General features: G+C 40.8%; 1 protein-coding gene across 1 annotated transcript in view; it reads right to left on the bottom strand.

The window, feature by feature from the left end:
• Positions 1–234: 234 nt before the first annotated feature.
• RPRD2 (regulation of nuclear pre-mRNA domain containing 2) overlaps positions 235–20,438 on the bottom strand; it is a 145,992-nt gene continuing 125,788 nt past the window's right edge. Inside the window, exon 12 of the transcript XR_003940045.1 lies at positions 235–313. The gene's annotated coding sequence lies outside the window, so the exon portion shown is untranslated. The remainder of the gene's footprint in view (positions 314–20,438) is intronic.

Here is a 20,438-nt window from a genome sequence, read left to right as displayed (position 1 = left end):
CTCTGCTGTCTTGACCGAGTTGTCGACGGTCATGGAATGACAGCCGACATCAAATAAAGTCCAAGCACTTGAAAACGGCACGGCATTCCTCTTATATTTGGTTGTAGTGGCATGGGTAACCATATCTGCAAGATGTGCACGGAGCTCAATCTTGCAAAACCGGCACAACACTATCATAGCCACCTGGCATACTCCTTATCCACTCTTTTAAGCCTGCCTCTTTTTCCCAGATCTTGCAGTATTTTCTGCCATAGAGTGCCCACTTTCCCATGATGAGATGGGTAGAACAAGTAGCAGACGTTCAGTAAACAAGCTGTGGTAAACAAAGACAAAGATTTGCTAGCCGTGAATCACAAATATATATTAAAAATTGCCATAAATAACCCCTTCCCCTCCTACACTTTTACATTAGCAGTCTTATAATGTCTCTTTTTAGGATATGTACAATGAAGATGCATGTCTGCATACCAATGAGGCACTGTATGAGAATCTCTCTTAATGCATCTTCATTGTGGATATCATGAAATCCCAAGGGCTGGGTGTGCCCAGCCTACCCTGCTACTCCTCCTGAGTATATTTATTTTACAAACAGCAAGACACTTTAAAAATAACACAAACCTCTGCAAAAGGCTCTCTTAATAGACTCCCTAAGTTAGCCCTAACCCACCTATGAGGGCAGGCCCTAGAGCACCAAAATAACCTGCTATTGTGAAACTTAATGTGCACCACATCTTCTCTTTTCCTTTGCTATGCAGCCTTTTCTCTCCCTTCCATCCATGTGCATTACCCCCCTCCCCCTGCGTGGGATAAACATAAAGGAATCCTGTTCAGAAGAAATGGATCCTCAGGAGCTTAGCCGAAATTGGGTGGCAGAGCTGGTGGTGGGAGGTGGGGCTGGTGGTTGGGAGGCGGGGCTAGCGCTGGCCAGACTTATATGGTCTGTGCCAGAGCCGGTGGTGGGAGGCGGGGATAGTGCTGGCCAGACTTATATGGTCTGTGCCAGAGCCGGTGGTGGGAGGCGGGGATAGTGCTGGGCAGACTTATACGGTCTGTGCCAGAGCCGGTGGTGGGAGGCGGGGCTGGTGGTTGGGAGGTGGGGATAGTGCTGGCCAGAATTATTATGGTCTGTGCCAGAGCCGGTGGTGGGAGGCGGGGCTGATGGATGGGAGGCGGGGATAGTGCTGGGCAGACTTGTACGGTCTGTGCCCTGAAAATGACAGTTACAAATCAAGGTAAGATATACACAAAAACTAGCACATATGAGTTTGTCTTGTTGGGCAGACTGGATGGACCGTGTAGGTCTTTTTCTGCCGTCATCTACTAGGTTACTATGTAAGTGCATTTCCCCCTCTCGGTCTCTCCCTGTCCATCATGTAGCACCTCAGCTCTCCCTCTTTGCTCCTGATGCATGTTGGTATGAATATTACTGTAATCATCATCATCATCATTAGTGTCAGCATAATCATCATCATAATATTTTCAAACTATTGTCATTTTTCTTTTTCATAAAAAGTAGACTTGCATTAATTTGTTTAAGCACTCTTAGCAGTCCACAAAAAGCAAAATAAGAAACAACACAGTCATACTTAATTGTGTAACCAACCACCCTTAGGATTAATCTTGGTGTTTAAAAAGCAAAACCAGTGCATGTAAGAACTGGATAAATGAATTAAAACAAAGTTCAAAGCAAATGCCCCTGTGTAATACTTGGTAGCAATAAAGGAATAGTCACATAGCAAGCCGCCTGAACCAACAGATTTTTTTCCACTAAACATAATAAGAAGGAAGCCCTTCCCTCATTCAATTTTTCCCTCTAAAATAGTAATAAAAAAACACAAGTGCATTTTTACAATATAGCACTGCAATCCACAAAACAAAAGGAGCAAGATCCCATATGCCACCTTTTTCTTTTGATCTAGGCACAGGAAAAAGGTTTTAAATGCTCCTAGGTTTCAACTTAATTCATGTTTAACGTGTGATATAAATGTCATAAATAAATACATTGCTAGATAGCTTGAGCACTTTATTCTCATTTCTGTTTTAGTGGCCCTTTACAAGGAGAAAAAAAAAAATCTCTGCATGAATACAACACATGTTAGGGTGTCCCTATAACCAGACCCTCCAAATGACACACTGATTTAAGATTTATAACAATTTACTACTCTACCTATGAAAAGTTATTCTGTTATTATACTTCCTGTGTGCACATCCTTATGCTGCACTAACTGACACAGCCTGACATGTTTGGAAATATACACTACATAAGAATAACAATAACATGGATGCAGCTTTGCAGCAGCAGCTCATCAGGTTTATTTTGTTTCTTTTAAATTTTTACAATACATACGGTGGGGGGAGGGGGATTGGATGATGGCTTTGCAGGGGGAGTGGAAACAGAGACTAATTGGTTTCAAAATGTTGACCTCACTCTCCTTAGCCAACCCCCTTGCCTTGACTGAACTCTTGCTGCTCTGGAGGGAGGGAGGGAGAGAGAAGGAAGTTAGGATATCACATGGTGTCTTTTTGGGACGTCACATGGTGTCTTTTTTTTTTAAGCCCAGTTCTCCTCCCTCCCTCCTCCCCTCTGTTCTGGAGGAGGGAAGGAGAGAGGAGGGATGCATTCTCTTTTTTCCCCTCACAGCTCCTTCCCCTCCAGAGGGAAAAGGGAGGAGAAAAGGATTGCGGGGGGGGGGGGGGGGGGTTACAGTTGAGCCCTTCCTAGTCTTCCCTCCCACCCTTGTCCCCCCCTTTTTTTTTTAACAGCTGACTCGATCCAAGCCCTATGTCCTCCTCCTCCCTCCTGCTGCTGCTCGAGTCCTCCCCCACTGCTCTCCCTCCCTCCGGGGAGCGTTTTTTTTTTACAGCCGACTGAGAGCCCCGTGTCCTCCTCCTCCTTTAATAGAAGTACTCGTTAGTCTCACTCACACAAGGAGTGACATAGGTTACACGTACTGCAGGACATATTTATCCTACCTTAGCTGTGATTATATTTAATCATCTCTCTGACCTCATGTGCACCTTTTGTTAAATTAGTCACCTTCTTTTCTAACTCCTCTTACTCTCTTACCTATCTATATATTAACCATCTTTCGATTTCATGCACAACTTTCTTTAGTAACCTTACTTTCTAGCTCTTCTTACATTCTTACCCATCTATATGTTCCATCTTCGCTGTCAATTAAAATGTTCTATTAAGTATTGTGTTGACATTGTAAGTAGTATACTATGCCATACTTTGTATTATTTGAATATTTTTACTGCTGTAATTGCCTATTGCTCGTTTGATTTATTCATACTGTACACCACCTTGAGCGAATTCCTTCAAAAAGGTGGTAAATAAATCCTAATAAATAAATACACCACCAATAGCATGCGAAAGGCGCTAGATGGTTTGCAAATGGAAAAAAAATGACGAGGAAACAAAGAAATACATTCTTCACTAGAAAAGTTGATTAAAGTAGGATAAAGCAGTTGACAAAGGGAGATGGGGTAAATAAAGGGAAGATGTAAGATGGCCACCAGCTAGGTGGGCAGGAAGCCATCTAGCTCTGGGACCCTGACCGCTTTGAGTCAAGATTGGGCACAAAGAAGAATCCTGATCATACCGGGACAAGCATGGGCATTAAACTGATGACAAAATTCAGAAGCATAATATACCAAGGACAAAACATATTACTACTACAATTCGACATGTCAAGTGCGTTCTACCTAGTAGACCACACCACACTAATGACACTGCTTGACAACATAAGAATCAGCGGGGCAGTGGCAACATGGTTCAATGACTTCCAGGAGATCAAATCCTACATTGTAAAGATGTCCAATCAAACATCAGCCTCATGGATCTCTGAGTGTGGGGTACCACAGGGATCGCAAATATCACCAATACTGTTCAGTGTAATGATGGCACCACTCAGAAAAAAATTGGAATGGGTTTCAACTCATTTATATACGCAGATGTCACCTTCTTCATACCTTTCCAAAACAACAAATATACAGGACAAAATTTAAAAAAGGATTGGACCTCATGCAAGAAAGGGCAACAACTTTCAAACTCAAACTGAACAGAGACAAAACCAAATTCCTAGTATTATCCAGCCCACACAACCCCACATCCTACCAAAAATTCATAATCAACCAACAAACATACCACATCAAAACACAACTTAAAATACTAGGAATCATTCTCGACAAACACCTAACACTGGATAATCAAATATCAGCAGTAACATCAAAATGCTTCAGAACACTATGGAAACTGAGAAGAATAAGAGACTATTTCCCTAGACAATCTTTCCGAATATTGGTCCAATGATACTATTGCAACTAGACTACTGCAATTGTAAATTTCTTCCTCTGCTTGGTCTGCAAGCACTCAGATCTGCTGTCATCAGCATAAGTCTTGTTTCTCCCTACTGTTGTCTGTATACAGAGTGCATGAGCCTTGATTATCAGTAAATAGTAAATATTGATATGCATTTCTTATAAATCACATCACAAGGAGAAACACATGAGGAACTGAGGCTGTGCAGACAAAAATTGATATAACCTTGATGGTGAAGTGAAATTGAGGACCCTCTAAAGAAGGAAATGTTTCCTGACAAATATGTGTTTAAAGAAGAAGGAGCCAGGTGTTTCATACTTAAGTTGCATGTTGGGATCACGTGTATGGGGTACGGGAATTAGCCAATGAGCACAGAGTGTGCATGTGAATTGGAACAGGAGAGGTTGGTAAAATACAGGAAAATCCTTATTTGTATAAAGCTGATAAAAAAAATACAGGAAATTATCTTTTATGTATTATGAGAAATAATATCAAAGGAATACAGCTTTTTTTTGTATAATGAAGAAAATAGGAAAATTCTTTTTTGTACAATAAGTTAGAATAAGAGAAATCACATGATTTAGAAGAAATTAAACTTAAAACAGTACATAAGTGTAGAATAAGAAAGTCATTTTGAGCAGCCTTGTAGCTCAGCCTGAATGTCCTGCTGGCTGTGTGACAACAACTGCTCCAGAGGGAACAATTCTTTTTGTAATGACTTAGAGAAATACCAATAAAGACTTTACTTGGTTGCACCTAAACTAAGTCTGAATTGTCTCTTTTATCCCAGCCAAGTTTACCTCTGAGGGCTGCAGTGTCTTCTCCTCCCAGGGGGCAAGGGATCAATATTACATTTTGGAAACTGAGAAGAATAAGAGAATATTTCCCTAGACAATCTTTCTAAATACTGGTCCAATTAATGATACTATCGCAACTAGATTACTGCAATGCAGCATACATAGGAAGCAAGAAAAACACAGTAAAATCACTGCAACTAGTCCAAAACACAGCAGCAAGACCAATTTTCAAAGAAATCGAAATATGAAGGAGCAACCCCACTGCTTGAAACACTACACTGGCAACCAGTCAAGGCAAGAATATTTTTCAATGTAATCACCTTCTCAATATTGTACAACATTACTGTAACTCCACCAAAATGTAAATTGTAAGCCACTTTGAACCAAAACTTGTTTTTGGATAACAGTAGTATACATAAATGAATGAATAAATAAATAAATAAATAAATAAATAAACTGAGTCAACCAACGCTAACCTTGTCAAGAAAGCAACGTTAGATCCAGGCAGGAAGGATTCAGACATATCTGTGACATGCCTCTGCCACACTGAGAGTAGAGACTGCCCAGCCAGGAAGCACTGCCAATCGCTGTCCTACTGACCCCGAAAAAACGAGCAAGGCAGAGAGAGCAAGGACCTTGTTGGAGCACTCCAACAAACAAAATGCTGACTTCTCCCACCCTACGACCATCTTTTCACTAGGGACTTCCATCAATGAGGCCAACACGGCTATGTTGGACCACGGCTAGGATGTCAGTGGGAGCACAGAGATCAAACACCAGAGTCCTGGAGCACCTGAAACAGGAGCACAGACTTCCCCCACCCCACAACCATTCCTGTTGAAGCCCCATCGTCGTGACCAGTACCGCGTTGTGGAAACTAGCCGAGACATCAGCAGCTCCTTGTGATCTGGGCGGCGCGTGCTTCAGGCCAGTGATGCCTACAGACCAGTGATGCCGAGAGCAGATTGAGACGAGTGCTGGGAGGAAGTTGAAATTACTACCGCCATGAGAGATAGGGTGAATGATAAGAAGCTGAGCATGCACTTAACACGCTGTAACTAGTGGAGTTAAACTGTGGAGGATAGCCACATGGTCTCCCAAGGGTAATAGGGGCAAGAACCAAGACATTCAAAACCCCTACTTCCCTCTCTGAACTCAGTAAAGTGCCTAACCAGCCCCTCCAAGTGAGGGTCCGTAGACCCCCCCCCACCCTGATCACCCCAGTCAGAAACCAGAGTAACAGTGCCAAACAGAAGGACAAAAAGAGAGCACAGAGGCCCCTGAATGTGTTCTGTTCTACGATTATATATTCACTGAATTGTACTAGGAAAGAAGAAGCGGGAATCATTGCCCCAGACACAGGACGCAGCACTGAGACTCACCCCCCCCCCCCCCCCCAAGCAGTTACCGGAAATCATCCAGTTCTCCTTTGTCTGGCGACCTGACCCACATCAGGCATCATTTCATCCTGCACAACTGATTCTAAGCCAGCCCCTGGTTTAGAAAGGTGGCCCACTCTCCAAACCCCTCATTATGTTATGTGCTCTTATGATCCTCCTAACCCTAGAGAATATTCAACATCAACCCGTTTAACAATAAGGTAGGCATCATGACCCCTGCAATCCATGAAGTACTCAGGAAACAGAGACCCAGAAATCCAATCACCAACACCATCATCTTGCAGGGGGAGATAACACATATCCTACCAACACTCAAAGTTCCAATGTCCATCAATGTTCACCTGATCCAGCTCGGACACTGACTGCAACCACCCAAGCCCAGCACTCTAAGACCCGCTATTTCACAGTGTTACCAAAACTCAATCCAAAATGACAAGAGGACCTTACGACACTGGGAAATTGGGCATCTAAATGGCAGATGATGGTTAATGTGAGCAAGTGCAAAGTGATGCACGTGGGAAAGTGGAACCTGAATTATAGTTATGTAATGCAAGGCTCCACATTAGGAGTCACCAACCAGGAACAGGATTTAGATGACATTGAAACCCTCTGCTCAGTGTGCGGCAGTGGCTAAGAAAGCAAACAGAATGTTAGGTACCTCGAATATTGTGTTTAATTCTGGTCACTGCATCTCAAAAAAGATGTAGTGGAATTAGAAAAGGTACAGAGAAGGGTGACGAAAATGATAAAGGGGATGGGAAGACATCCCTATGACGAAAGGCTAAAGCGGCTAGGGCTCTTTAGCTTAGAGAAAAGACGGCTGAGGGGAGATATGATAGAGGTCTATAAAACAATGAGAAGAGTGGAATGGTAGACATGAATCACTTGTTTACTCTTTCCAAAAATACTAGGACTAGGGGGCACACAATGAAGCTACAAAGTAGTAAATTTAAAACGAATCAGAGAAAATATTTCTTCACTCAACGTATAATTAAACTCTGGAATTCGTTGTCGGAGAATGTAGTAAAAGCACTTAGTTTAGCGGGGTTTTAAAAACATTTGGATGGCTTTCTAAAGGAAAAGTCTATAGACCATTATTAAAATGGACTTGGGAAAAATCCACTGCTTATTTTTAGAATAAGCAGCAAAAAATGTATTGTACTGTTTTGGGACCTTAATAGGTACTTAATAGCACCTCTCCACTCTTGTCTCTCCCTCCGCCCCCCCTCGGGTACTCCGTTCTGTGGATAAATATCTCTTGTCTGTCCCCTTCTCCTCTACTGCTAATTTGAGACCCTTTTATCTCGCTGCACCTCACGCCTGGAATAGACTTCCCAAGCCTGTACATCTAGCCCCATCTTTGGCCATTTTCAAATCCAGGCTAAAAGCCCACCTCTTTAACACTGCTTTTAAATCCTAACCACTACTCACTTGCCCTGTACTCTTTTATCCCCACCTCTTTAATTCCCTTACCTCTTAGTTGTTCTGTCCGTTTGCCTGTCCTATATAGATTGTGAGCTCTTTGAGCAGGGACTGTCTTTTCATGTATGGTGTACTGCGCTGCATATGCCTTGTAGCGCTATAGAAGTGATAAGTAGTAGTAGTAGTACTTGTGACCTGGATTGGCCAAAGTTGGAAACAGGATGCTGGACTTGATGGACTTTCATTCTATCCCAGTATGGCAATACGTATGTACCATCACCTTTTGAGGGACCTAACGCCCGTCCTAGCCATATACATCAATGCCAGATTGGTGGGAAATAAAACACTACTTTGAGAACTCCTAGAATCCTCAGATCTAGGCTTCTTGTTCATCACAGAAACCTGGTTGTCCAATACTGAGAGCCCACTATTATCACACCTAAAACCGCCAGGGGTGATATGATACAGACGTTCAAATATTTGAAAGGTATTAATCCGCAAACAAATCTTTTCCAGAGAGGGGAAGGTGGCAGAACGAGAGGACATGAAATGAGATTGAAGGGGGGCAGACTCAAAAAAGATGTCAGGAAGTATTTTTTCACAGAGAGAGTGGTGGATGCTTGGAATGCCCTCCCACCGGAGGTGGTGGAGATGAAAACGGTAACGGAATTCAAACATGCGTGGGATATACATAAAGGAATCCTGTGCAGAAGGAATGGATCCTCAGAAGCTTAGCCGAAATTGGGTGGTGGAGCCAGTGGGGGGAAGAGGGATTTTTGGTTAGGAGGCGAAGATAGTGGTGGGCAGACTTATACGGTCTGTGCCAGATCCGGTGGTGGGAGGCGGGAATGGTGGTTGGAAGGCGGGGAATAGTGCTGGGCAGACTTATACGGTCTGTGCCAGAGCCGGTGGTGGGAGGCGGGGCTGGTGGTTGGGAGGAGGAGATAGTGCTGGGCAGACTTATATGGTCTGTGCCCTGAAAAAGACAGGTACAAATCAAGGTAAGGTATACACATGAGTTCATCTTGTTGGGCAGACTGGATGGACCGTGCAGGTCTTTTTCTGCTGTCATCTACTATGTTACTATGAGACAGGGATGAACAAGGGAAACCTCAGGGGCAACATTTCCACGTGTTATTTTTGCACATACCACGATAGTAATGAACCTCACTCCTAGGCCAAGTTATGTGGAGTATGATCTTATTCTCTCAAATTTACTGCTAGCACTCTCCATAGTACAGCTTTCTTCTGGATTTTATAAGCAACTATTATTCGGGCATGCTTGAAAAATTCATTTTAATCACACCTGTACAGCCAAAATGACAGAAAATATTTCTGTACATTTTCTTGGCCTTTCTTGGTACTTGATCTTTTCTCTCTACACAATTCAGAGTAATTGCTTGGGACTGACACCAATGTTGTTCTGGTGTTCTCTTTTACCGCTGTGTCCAGGTTCCTTGCATCTCTAGATTTTTTTAATCAGTCAGAATGCGGATGTCCCATGTGATCGTAACATCTTCATTCTCCATAATTCTCCTAAGGTTACAGTCTCAGTACTTTTACAGTACACAATATTATAATGTTTCCTGTTTTCTATGAGTAAGACATGCCACATTGTTGAGCCTTTTTTTGTATAGAAATTTTCTGCAATCAGAACTTCACTGCCAGCTATGAGTGACCATTTCCAAATCTTAACAGAATTTACAGATGTTGTATCAGTTTTTTCTATGCTTGCTATATACCTTGACCATAATACACTGAGGTAGGCTATAGCTATCCTTAGGTTTCAATTAATATCTCCTTAACGATTCACGTGTCCGGGTTTGATGAACAAATGGTTTCTGGAGTAACACTTTGCATTTGCAACTTGTTTTTCCTCATTTTCTGAACTAATTCCTTGAATAGCTTTATTTTCTTCCTTTATGAATTCTGTTGCTTTCTTTCCTTTTGGTACCAGTGGATTCTCACTCATCCATTCTACTCATTGGAAGGTTCATTTAGTTTATATTTCAACACATTTTGTGCTCGGATAGACGACACTGATAAAAGTAAGCCTGGACACCTATGATAGGTAGTTTGATAGGTATAATCTATTTCTCGGAGACCCATTCCTCCTTTGGATTGGGGAATGTATGGTCTTAGTATACACACAGATTCTTATAAAACACCTCATGGGCATGAAGTTTTCTTGTTCATACATCCAGTTCTTCAAGGTCTTTTTAACAGGCTAGTCTTCAATTCCAAACCTGTATGAGAGTGAGGGAATTGCAAGTTGATTAATGTCCTGCATCTTATTCCTTGATGTTATTGCACTCAATACCAATTTTAATCTCCTATAATATTTACTGACCTTTTCTCTCAACGATTTATGCTTGATTTTTGCTCCTTCCACTTGTAGATATTTATATACTCCTTCCTATTCAAGTTCCTTTATCTCACAGTCATCAGTTAAAAGGGATGTTTTCAGAGGAAAGTTGGGCAAAACTGAACATGTGTTACCCAACTTTTCTCTAAGAAGAATTGCCTTAACATGTTTATCCAGACCAAAGATCACCTTGATGTCATCTAAGAAGCTTTTCACCACTCCGAGTTGTTCCACTAATTGTTGGTCACTAGAACATAAGAACATAAGTCATACTGGGTTAGACCAATTGTCCATCTAGCACAGTATCCTGCTTCCAACAGTGGCCAATCCAGGTCACAAGCACCTGGCAGAAACCCAAACTTCATACCTACAAAGTGTTATCCAACCTCTGGATTACTGTCATCTTTAATGAACTACTTAGAGCCTGCATGGAGATAAATTTTTGCAGAAGAAACCAATTTATAAAAATGCATAATAGCCCACATCTTAAAATATAGAGTGGCTTACAACTTGCATACATAACAATTAAAATCAAACAATTACCAAGCCAGTAGTTAACTATGGATATGACGGTGCCAGGCCTCTGTTGGGAGTTTCTGTAGGGACCTTGCTATAAGTGGGGTGTGAGAATGAGGCCAAGTGTGTTGAGCAAAATAGGGGTAGTTTTGCATTTTTGCTGCTGGCCAAGAGGCCTCCTTGGACAATGCTGTGTAGTTTCTCTGGCTAATGATCACTTGAGAAGTTACAAAATTGTTGTGCCCACTAGCAATCTGGTTCCATAAGAAGGGAAATAAGGGGCTTGGCTTGGCATTCAGTTGGCAAAGGCTGAGCCCCAAGTTGTGTGTGTGTGGTTTTTTTTTTTTTACTTCTCAGCACAGGCAGAGGAACCTCCTTTTCCCTACTGACAAACGTTATAGTGTTTTTGAACAATAAATTGATGGCTTGTCAATGATTTGATTGTTAATGATGATTAATTTAATTTGTATACATTTTTTTATTGATAATTATGTGATTTTGCAGGCATAAGGATAAGAGGAGCAGGAGCTGGCCATTATCTTCAGGACTAGATTTCAATTGTTGCCTGAAAACCTTGATGCCCCTCAGCTGAATGTGCAAATTATTCAATCTGGGGATTCTACATTTAACTATTGTATTAATCACCCACCAAATGTACTAATATCAATGACCTTTGTTCTGCTAAGGCCTTTTTGAGCATTATCTCTTGGAATTTAGTGTTGCCTGGGGACTTAAATCTATTCATTTTGATGATCACAACTTCTTGTGTATCTCAACCTAGTTCTTGGGACACCTAGCAAGTCAAGTTTTCAGGGTACCCACAATGAGTATGCATGAGATAGAATTCCATACAATGGAGGGAGTGCATGCAAATTTTATCTCATTCATATTCGTTGTGGTTATCCTAATAACCTGTCAGGCTAGGTCTATCCCAAGACAGGGTTGAGAATCCCTGCTTTACTTGATATTAACCTAGCAAAAAATTGTGATGTTTGGTGGAAGGGGACTTAGGGTAATCAGAGGGGTATATAGCTGGGGGATAAAGTTAAATACTGTAATCAGGGGGAAGGATCTGTGTAGCCAGAACCCTAAGTCAGGGGAGTGTCAGGGTGGACAAAAGGATGCAGGGGGAATTTGGAAGGCAGAGATTAAGAATGTTTTGCAATGTGATGTGGCTGTACTATTCTGCTCATAATGTGGCTGAACTTATGTCTCTTCTTGAGGTGGCATTAAGTGCAGTTGTGCTAGTGTGCAGTATCAAGCCATGTGCTTTCACAAACAGCCACACCTCTGCTCTGCCTCATCATGCCCAAAGCATTAGGTCAGCTTTTTAAATGTGCTTTAGAGGTAAAAACCCACACTAGCAGCTTAACACTGATTAGTAAAAGACCCTCAAAGAGTAAAAACAAAGTGGTCTGTTTTCTCAATGGAAACACACAGTGGGATCAATACTAGGAAAAGTACTGATTAACTTATTAACAATTTGAAAATATAAACAACCAGTTATCATGTCTGCAGATGGCATAAACCAAACACAAACTATCTGGAAGGAACTGCTCACTCCATCACCCCAGGTACAAAATAAGTACCTGCATATAATATGTAAACTGCTTTGACTGTAACCACAGAAAGGTAGTATATCAAATCCATCCATTTTCCCTAATAATAATAATAATAATAAAAGACACAAAGACTGGTTATCTAAATCATCTAAATGGAAGATGAAAATAAATGTAGACAAATACAAAGTGCAAAAATACAATTCCAACTCAAAGGAAAAAGCAATTTTATTAGACTCGACGCAGATCTGCATTTCAGTGCGGGGGCACCTATCTCAGTAGTTGACAAATCAATCCAGATGGGTGTGGATATCACTGTATACAAACTTATGCCAACACTTTACAAGTCGTATGAAACCCCCCCCCCCCTAAAAAAGAGTAATTGGTAATGCAAATACCAACAGAGTAAAATATTGTGTGCAAATTGCAGCAAAAAATGTGGCCAGAAGGAACAGCAATGTTGAAAAATGAAAGTACCACACACAATGAAAAAATAATAAATGTGGGCATACAATGCTAGATTCTATATTAGGAGTCACCATCCAAGAAAAGGATATTGGGGTCACTTCAGACAATATGCTGTGTGCAGCAGTCAAAAATGCAAATAGAATGTTAGAAATGATTTTGAAAGGAATAGAACATAAAGTGAAGTTGCTTACCTGTAATGGGGATTATCTGTAAACAGCAGGCTAATGCAAACAAGTAATGATGCCATCAGTTCACACAAGAACATTCACTCTTGTAGAGCCCAGATGTTCCCATGATACTGTATGCTCCATTACAGGTAAGCAATTCTGCTTTCTCTGTTAACAAGCAGGACAGATGCAGTCAAACAAGTGGTAAGTACCAAGCTGAGTGTTGCCTATTAACTACATTAAAAAAATTATTCTCAGATAATCAGAAATCCTGGGGTGGATGGAGTTCATGGCTGTATGGAGCCTCAGATATACTGCAAAACCTGTTTGTGTGATTATCTTCCAAACAGGTTTTGCAATATATATGAGGCTCCATACAGCCATGAAAATTAGCCAGTAACTTTCTGTGAAGGAGTAAACCAAGGACCAAGTTGCAGCTTTACATACATCTACTATAGATGACTGTAGGTATACTATGGAGATCAATTTAGCACACAACTAGTGCGCTTTTTGTTTAGATATGGTATCATTGCCTGGTGATAGCATATGGTAATGAAGCCTGACATCAGTTCAGAACTGTGTATTTGGTGACATGTATCAAGTCTATTAATTGTTATTTCAAATGATATGACTAATTATGTGCATTTCCAATTTGACTTTTTTTTTAAATTGTTTTGAATATATAAAAATCATAATCAGAGATAAACCTCACCTGTAGGTAAGGGTGAAGTGCTACTTCTCTATTGTATATATGTGGTCTTGCTAAGATGGACAGAACAATGGATTGACCAAGATGAAAATCTCTCAATACCTTTTGGAAGGGCTTTGAGTGGATATGAAGTATTACCCAGATTACAGAGAATCTAAGGATAACAGATGACGGCTTGCATTTCACTGAGTTTTGTGGCAGAGGTCACAGTTATCAAAAAGTACCTTTTAAGAGAGGGATTTAAAGGATGCTTATGTTATCAATTTATAGGCTGTGAGGGGACAATGTTGAGATCCTAGGTTGAAGAAAAAAGATTCAGTCAGGGATAAGTATTCATTAAGCTTCTCATGAATCTGGGAACAAACAGGTATGTGAAGATGTACTTTCCTTTCACATGGATACTATAGGCTGCAGGTAAAATTGTATCAAATTAGTCTTTAAACAGATAAGTTGTTCTGTTACTTATGTCAAACAAATAAACTTAATCTGGTCAGACCAATTAAATTATCATTTATACAGATCAATAATCTGAGGTACAAGTGGAATCAGTAGAAAGGAGTAATCTTCCCTATGTATAGCTATTCATAGCCAGTCTTCTGGAGCAGACTACTAGGAATTTTTGATTTTGCTAGGTTGCAGAGAGATCCCCATTTCTAAATAGGTAGGGCAACATCCTGGTTGAGGGAGTATTCATAGGGATCCAGTTTGCAGCTTATTTTGTTACATGTTTTTAGTCACCCGGTAAGAAGCTTGGAAGAAAATGCCCAGGGAAATTATAAAGGTTCCATATTATGACTGTTTCTTAGCATTGCTTGAAGGAACCAGATCTACTGCTTGACAACAACAAAAAAAATACCTATCTTGAGATCCAATTCTTGAACATTTGTTGTGCATAGAAAATAGCTCATAACTTTGGAGGACTGAAATGGAGGTGTCTGTGGCAAGCTCACATGCCCTGAATGCGAGCTGAAGAAAGATGGATTTCCCAAGTTGTACTACTTGTTCATGGTCATACCCTAATGGAAAAGTTGAAAGAAGCTCCCCATTTGAAAACTCAAGACACCTATCAGCATAACAGAGAGCACTAGACAGATTAATGGTTACACTGGACTAATAGTTTGTGATTTCTCCACTGAAATATCAACTGTCATTGTAACTGTCTCATTTGTAGCTTTACAAAATGAGCAAAATTGATTGTGGCCATTGTCTCCCCATTTTCTGTGGTTATTGTGAGCAGAGGCACTGTGCACAGAGGGTATTCTTTGGCTCAGTGCTGTTAGTCTGCAGCTGAGTAACAAAGCATCAGCTTGTGGGTGATGAAATAAACCTCTATGGAATTCCATGGTTTGCATGAAGATACTAGAGCTGTATGTATGAAGAGAATGATAGGCCTCTTGTTGCAAATGTGCTAACAGCCAGTCAATTCCTCATCTGCATAGGTGAGGTGCTGCACATACAAACCAGTTTGTGAAGACTCTTGGCACCAACAGGCTGATGGGGAGAATGCTGCACCAGTTGTGCTCATCCAGAAACATGTACCAAAGGAATTTCAACTATTAAAAGACAGGTTGGGGATATGGACTTAAATGTCCTTAAGATCTAGTGAAACAAATGTTTGTGGTGGAGCTGAAAATAGGGTACCTAGAGATTGTATAGATTTACGAAGGATCTTAGTCCATCCATGTTTTTTTGGAGGAGGGGGGAGGTGAGGAATTATTTGGAATAAACCTGCCCTCTGCACTGTAACATCTTCCACAATGTTCACTTTAAGAGTCTATTGTTCTGCTAGGGCTGTTTGATGGTAGTGAGATTAAAAGGTATTGATGACTGGGGAACAGTATGATGGGAGTTGGCTTAAAAGCAAAGTTTATTTAGCTGTCCAAGATAATGAGGTGAAGTTTTCCTGAAAAACTCTGCATCCAACTGCAGAATCAACAACCTAGCCTCCAACTGAACAACCCAGGAGAGCTCTTTGGATTAGATTAAGAAGTAGAAGTTGATTGCTGCTTTCTTTCCCTTGGTTTCTATTTTGTACTTTGACATCCAGTGCCAGGGGCATGAAAGTATACTTGATATTCCCTTAAGAACATAGGGTGGTTCTTCAGCAATGTAGAAAAGTGATCTGTCAGTTGTGTAAATATTGTGGTGCAGGTGCTATATAACTATCTTCGACCTTTTCTTACTACATTAAAAAAAAAAAAAAAAGATACGGTCATTCCTGGGTGTCTTCATGGAAGCCCAATGCTCTGATTCATGCTATTCTGCATGCATCTATGACTACTGCTGTTATTCTGGATAACTTGTCGCAAGATCATAGGTTGAGCTTATGAAGTCTATTCCAAACTTCATGTTGTGGTGGAGGTAGGTGAACTGACTTTGAAGTTTATACTGGTAGTAACAGCAGGACAGTCAGTTTTCACGAGTACTGCATCATTTGTAGTTGATAAACACCAACTCTGTAACTTAATGCTGCAACATGGAAGACCTATATTCCATCAAAGGCTTTTTGGGTCTTTGCATAGCATAGTACTGGGAAAGGCTATGGAACTCTTATTCATTAAAAAAAAAAGCCATTTATACCATAAAAGGCTGCTGGAGCAATTGAATCGTTTTGTATTTAGGTACTGGATGTATTTCAATATCTAAATTTCCAGTCTTCTAGATGCAAGAGATAATAAATCGGTATGCCAGATATTTGCAAGTCAAACTTTCTATGGAGCATCAATACATTTCAGGATACCCACAGCTTCCTCTCTGTTATCTGAGGTTTCCTTGAAAAAAGCTGACAACTACTTTAGGCCGCTGGGTAGGAAAAGTAGCCTGCGGGCGGGGGGGGGGGGGGGGGGGGGACGGACGGACAATATCCTCCACATAGGTTCATTCTGCGCATACGACAATAAAAGGCCTCACTCCTAAGCTATAGTAGGTGAAATATGATATGTCTCAATTTACTGCTAACAGTTGCCATGGTATTTGCATTGCGCCAAAGTCAGCTTCATTCTGGAGTTCAGAAGACATAACAAGGATTGGCAATTTATCCAGGTTCACTTGGAAATTCTTTTTGATCAAGCCTGCAGAAATCAAAACAATGGGAAATTTCTGTTATCTTTCTGCCACATTTTCTTGGTCTTGGACTGCACTTCTTTGTATTTTAGTATCTTCCCTCTTTCCACATTATTCACCAACACCTCTAAGGAGTGGCCTAGTAGTTAGGGTGGTGGACTTTGGTCCTGGGGAACTGAGTTCGATTCCCACTTCAGGCACAGGCAGCTCCTTGTGACTCTGGGCAAGTCACTTAACCCTCCATTGCCCCATGTAAGCCGCATTGAGCCTGCCATGAGTGGGAAAGCGCGGGGTACAAATGTAACAAAAAAAAAATCAATGATGTTCTGGTGTTTTTCTTTTACCACTATATCCGGTGCTCTGTGAAGCCTAGCATTGTCATGTTGCAACAACATTTCTTTCTTGAACTTCCAAACTCTTTTCATTCTTCCAAGCTTTGAGTGATCCTCTGATGGTCTTTCACGGGTTCATTGCTGTCATGGGTCATTCACTTCATTTTTGATCACACAAAAGCAACATAGTATTCACATGAACCCAGTCATCACTGTAACCAACTTGCATGGGGTGTGAAATTCAAGTGGAGGGACTTCAACAGTCAGAAAATCTATCCCTGCACATTGCTTAGACTGCATCAATGAATGCTCATTTCATATCCATGCTGTCATCTGTTGATAAATAATGGAAGGCATTACTTTTCATGTAACCCTTGTACTTGCATTGTGCCGGAGTTTCCTTTTAAGAATGCATAAGATGTAACACGTTTAGGCAACCTGTGTGTTTTAAAGTTCTTTTTAAATTAAGCCTTTGGCACCCGATATAAAGGGAAATATTTCTGTATTTTTATGCCATATTATCTTGGTCTCTGAACCTAATTCTTGGTATGTAGTTCATCTGCTTCACAGAAATTATTTGGAACTGATACCTGTATAAATCTATGTTATTCTGGTGCTCTTCTCCTTTACCATGATGTCTGTTTTTCTTGCATCTGGCTTTTTTTAATGTTGGAATTTCAATGTCTCACTGTGTGGTTCCTCAACAAATGGGTCAGAGGGAATTTCAGTGAAATGTATCTCAAATGCTGTGATTGGAGTTAGGGCACTTTGAGTTCTAGCGGATGATCTGTTTCTAAGGACAATGCATTTTAGAAGTGTAGGAGACTCCCAGGATTCCCTAGTAAATAGTAATCCATCCTGAAACAGGTACAATTAGAAGGCACAGCCATAAGAAAGGATGCCTCAGCTGATTTAACTTATAGTTGTCTTGTAGGAACTTCTGGAAGACTGGAGCATGAAGTGCCCTGCAAAGGGCAAATCTTCATAATCACTGAGAAGTGATATATATTTTTGCAAAGTCCTCTCAGTGGTGCATGAGTCATGGGACCGAGCGAGGCCAACACACACTAGTCGTAACACATACTGCTGAGAGCAGTTTGTCAATTAAAATTTGGCTTGATCAAAAACACGTGGAAAGAGAATAAAGCCATGGTTGTTTGGTGAGCAGATTTCTCTCCTTCACATTGTGTTGTATAACCTCTTTAAAGAGTGATTTTTTTTCCACTTACACTGTTCATTAGTGTTAGTTCTTCCACACCCTGTAATTTTTGTTATGGGTGCTTTGGAGCTTCTTGGAGGCACTATCTTTATCAGTCATTATATTTGTTGTCAGCACTTCACTTTGCAGCACCGTGATTGTTGATCTGGTTGCTGATGCCCTGTAAACTTTACGCTTATAAAACCCAAGTAGGCACCAGAGTTAAGCAGCTGAATCTAAAACAGCATCGTGCCTGGGTGGAGCAAGACATGTTTAGGATTTCAGATGTTTTAGCCTGATCTCTAGCCAAGCCTTTAGGTTGAAGAACCCATTGAGACAGTAAGGTGCAGCTCTTGAGCAGTTTTCCAGCCTTAACCTGTTTCTTCCACTGACTTAAGAAATGTATTTGGGAGAATCCTTCTCTTTTCCCTTGTGTGCACAATTAAGGACATCCGGGGCTGCCACGCTAAGACATCTCATAATGGAGATATAGGTCTTGCAAATCAGTGAGATTCACAGAGTTTCCACATTTGGGGCAGGGGTTTAACTCTTGGTTCCCTCCCCCACCCATCATGTTTGTGAGGAGAGTATTTTCTCTATTTTTCCCCCTTGGAAATTAAGAACTGAGGGAACACATCCATTCATACAGAGCAGATGGACCTACAGTAGCCAAAGAAACCCTGAGCAGCAGATCCATCCCAGTACTAAGAACATGACAATTTGTTTGGCTGCATGCATCCTGTTCATTGATAGAGAAAACAGAAAATATGACGACTGTATTAATCCATGATGCAACTGCATCTTGAGCACTGTATGCAATTATGGTCACTGCTTCTCAAACAGGATACCTCAGAACTAGAAAAGGTATAGAAAAAAAAGCAAAAAAAAAAAATTATAAAACAAACAGCAGGGCTATCTTATGAAAACATAACAAAGGAAAATCATAAATGAGGAAGAACAGGGTAAGAGACGTATCCTTTCAAATAAGACTAGAACTAAGGCACACCAAGAAATTAAAGGTAGCAGATTTAAGACAAACTGGAAAACATATTTTTGTTTCTAATCAACACAATTAAGTTGTGAAATTTGTTTCTGGAAAATGTGGTCAAAATATCTCATGGGGCTGGATTTAAAAGGGGATTTGGAAAAGCTCTTAGAATAAAAGTGCTTTAACAATTACTAGCTAAGATCTACAAAGTTGGGAAATCCACCATGTACACAAGGAATGGATCTACACCAAAATCTATTGTGAACTTTCTAGTTACAAACTGGGATACTGGAGCTGATGGCCCTGCATTACCCAACAACCCATATTTTAAACGAGAAGTAGATCTTTTAGTGAAGTACACTGGAGAAAGTGAATCCAGTTGTAGATGAAAAATGAGTCATTTAAAAAAATAATTATATACCAATTATTATTAGCTTTCTACAAACACCTCAAAATTTGCTTCAAATAGGCCTGTCAATACAGAAATTTAGGATGTTTCAAAAAGTTTATTCCCCCCCCCCCCCCCCCAACAGCCTACTGACAGTTGGAGAATGGAACAGGGCAGATGGCTGGAAAAAATGGTACCTTTGTTTTAATCAGAAAAAAAGATAGCATTAAAAAAAAAGGATTTGGCTTTCACTATCATCACTATACTGTTACAATGAAGATGGGTTCAATTTCCACATCAGGTAATTTGCTCTCTAGACCATCTAGGACTGGGGATACTACAGAGGATGTTTTTACATTCCTTGTGGGAAGGGGGAGGAAGAGGACCTGACAAGTTCCAGCCATCACACAATGGTTAACCACTTAAGTGCTCACAGTCTGGACCCATAGCTGCAGGGTTCTGAAAGGCGCACCATCCTGCACCCCCAGCCAAGGGCTGACACTGCAATAGGGAGAAAAAAAATCAGTGGCTAGTTGCAAACACCTGTGATGCTGGATTCCAACATGTATTCCAATTGCGCTAGAAGTCCAAAGAAACAAGCGAAAAGCAAAAAGTTGCTTACAGGGTTTTACTGAAGACAAAATAATTCAACCTCCCAAATGGAAGATATAATTCAATAGGCCCTCAGCAGATTAAAACCCTCAGTTCTCTGAAAAAATCTATGGGAGCACTTCCCCTTACT

Source organism: Microcaecilia unicolor, chromosome 14, assembly GCF_901765095.1.
Source record: "Microcaecilia unicolor chromosome 14, aMicUni1.1, whole genome shotgun sequence".
Taxonomy (NCBI): Eukaryota; Metazoa; Chordata; class Amphibia; order Gymnophiona; family Siphonopidae; genus Microcaecilia; species Microcaecilia unicolor.
Note: the sequence above shows the minus strand (reverse complement) of the source record. Positions and strands in the feature narration are given on the sequence as shown.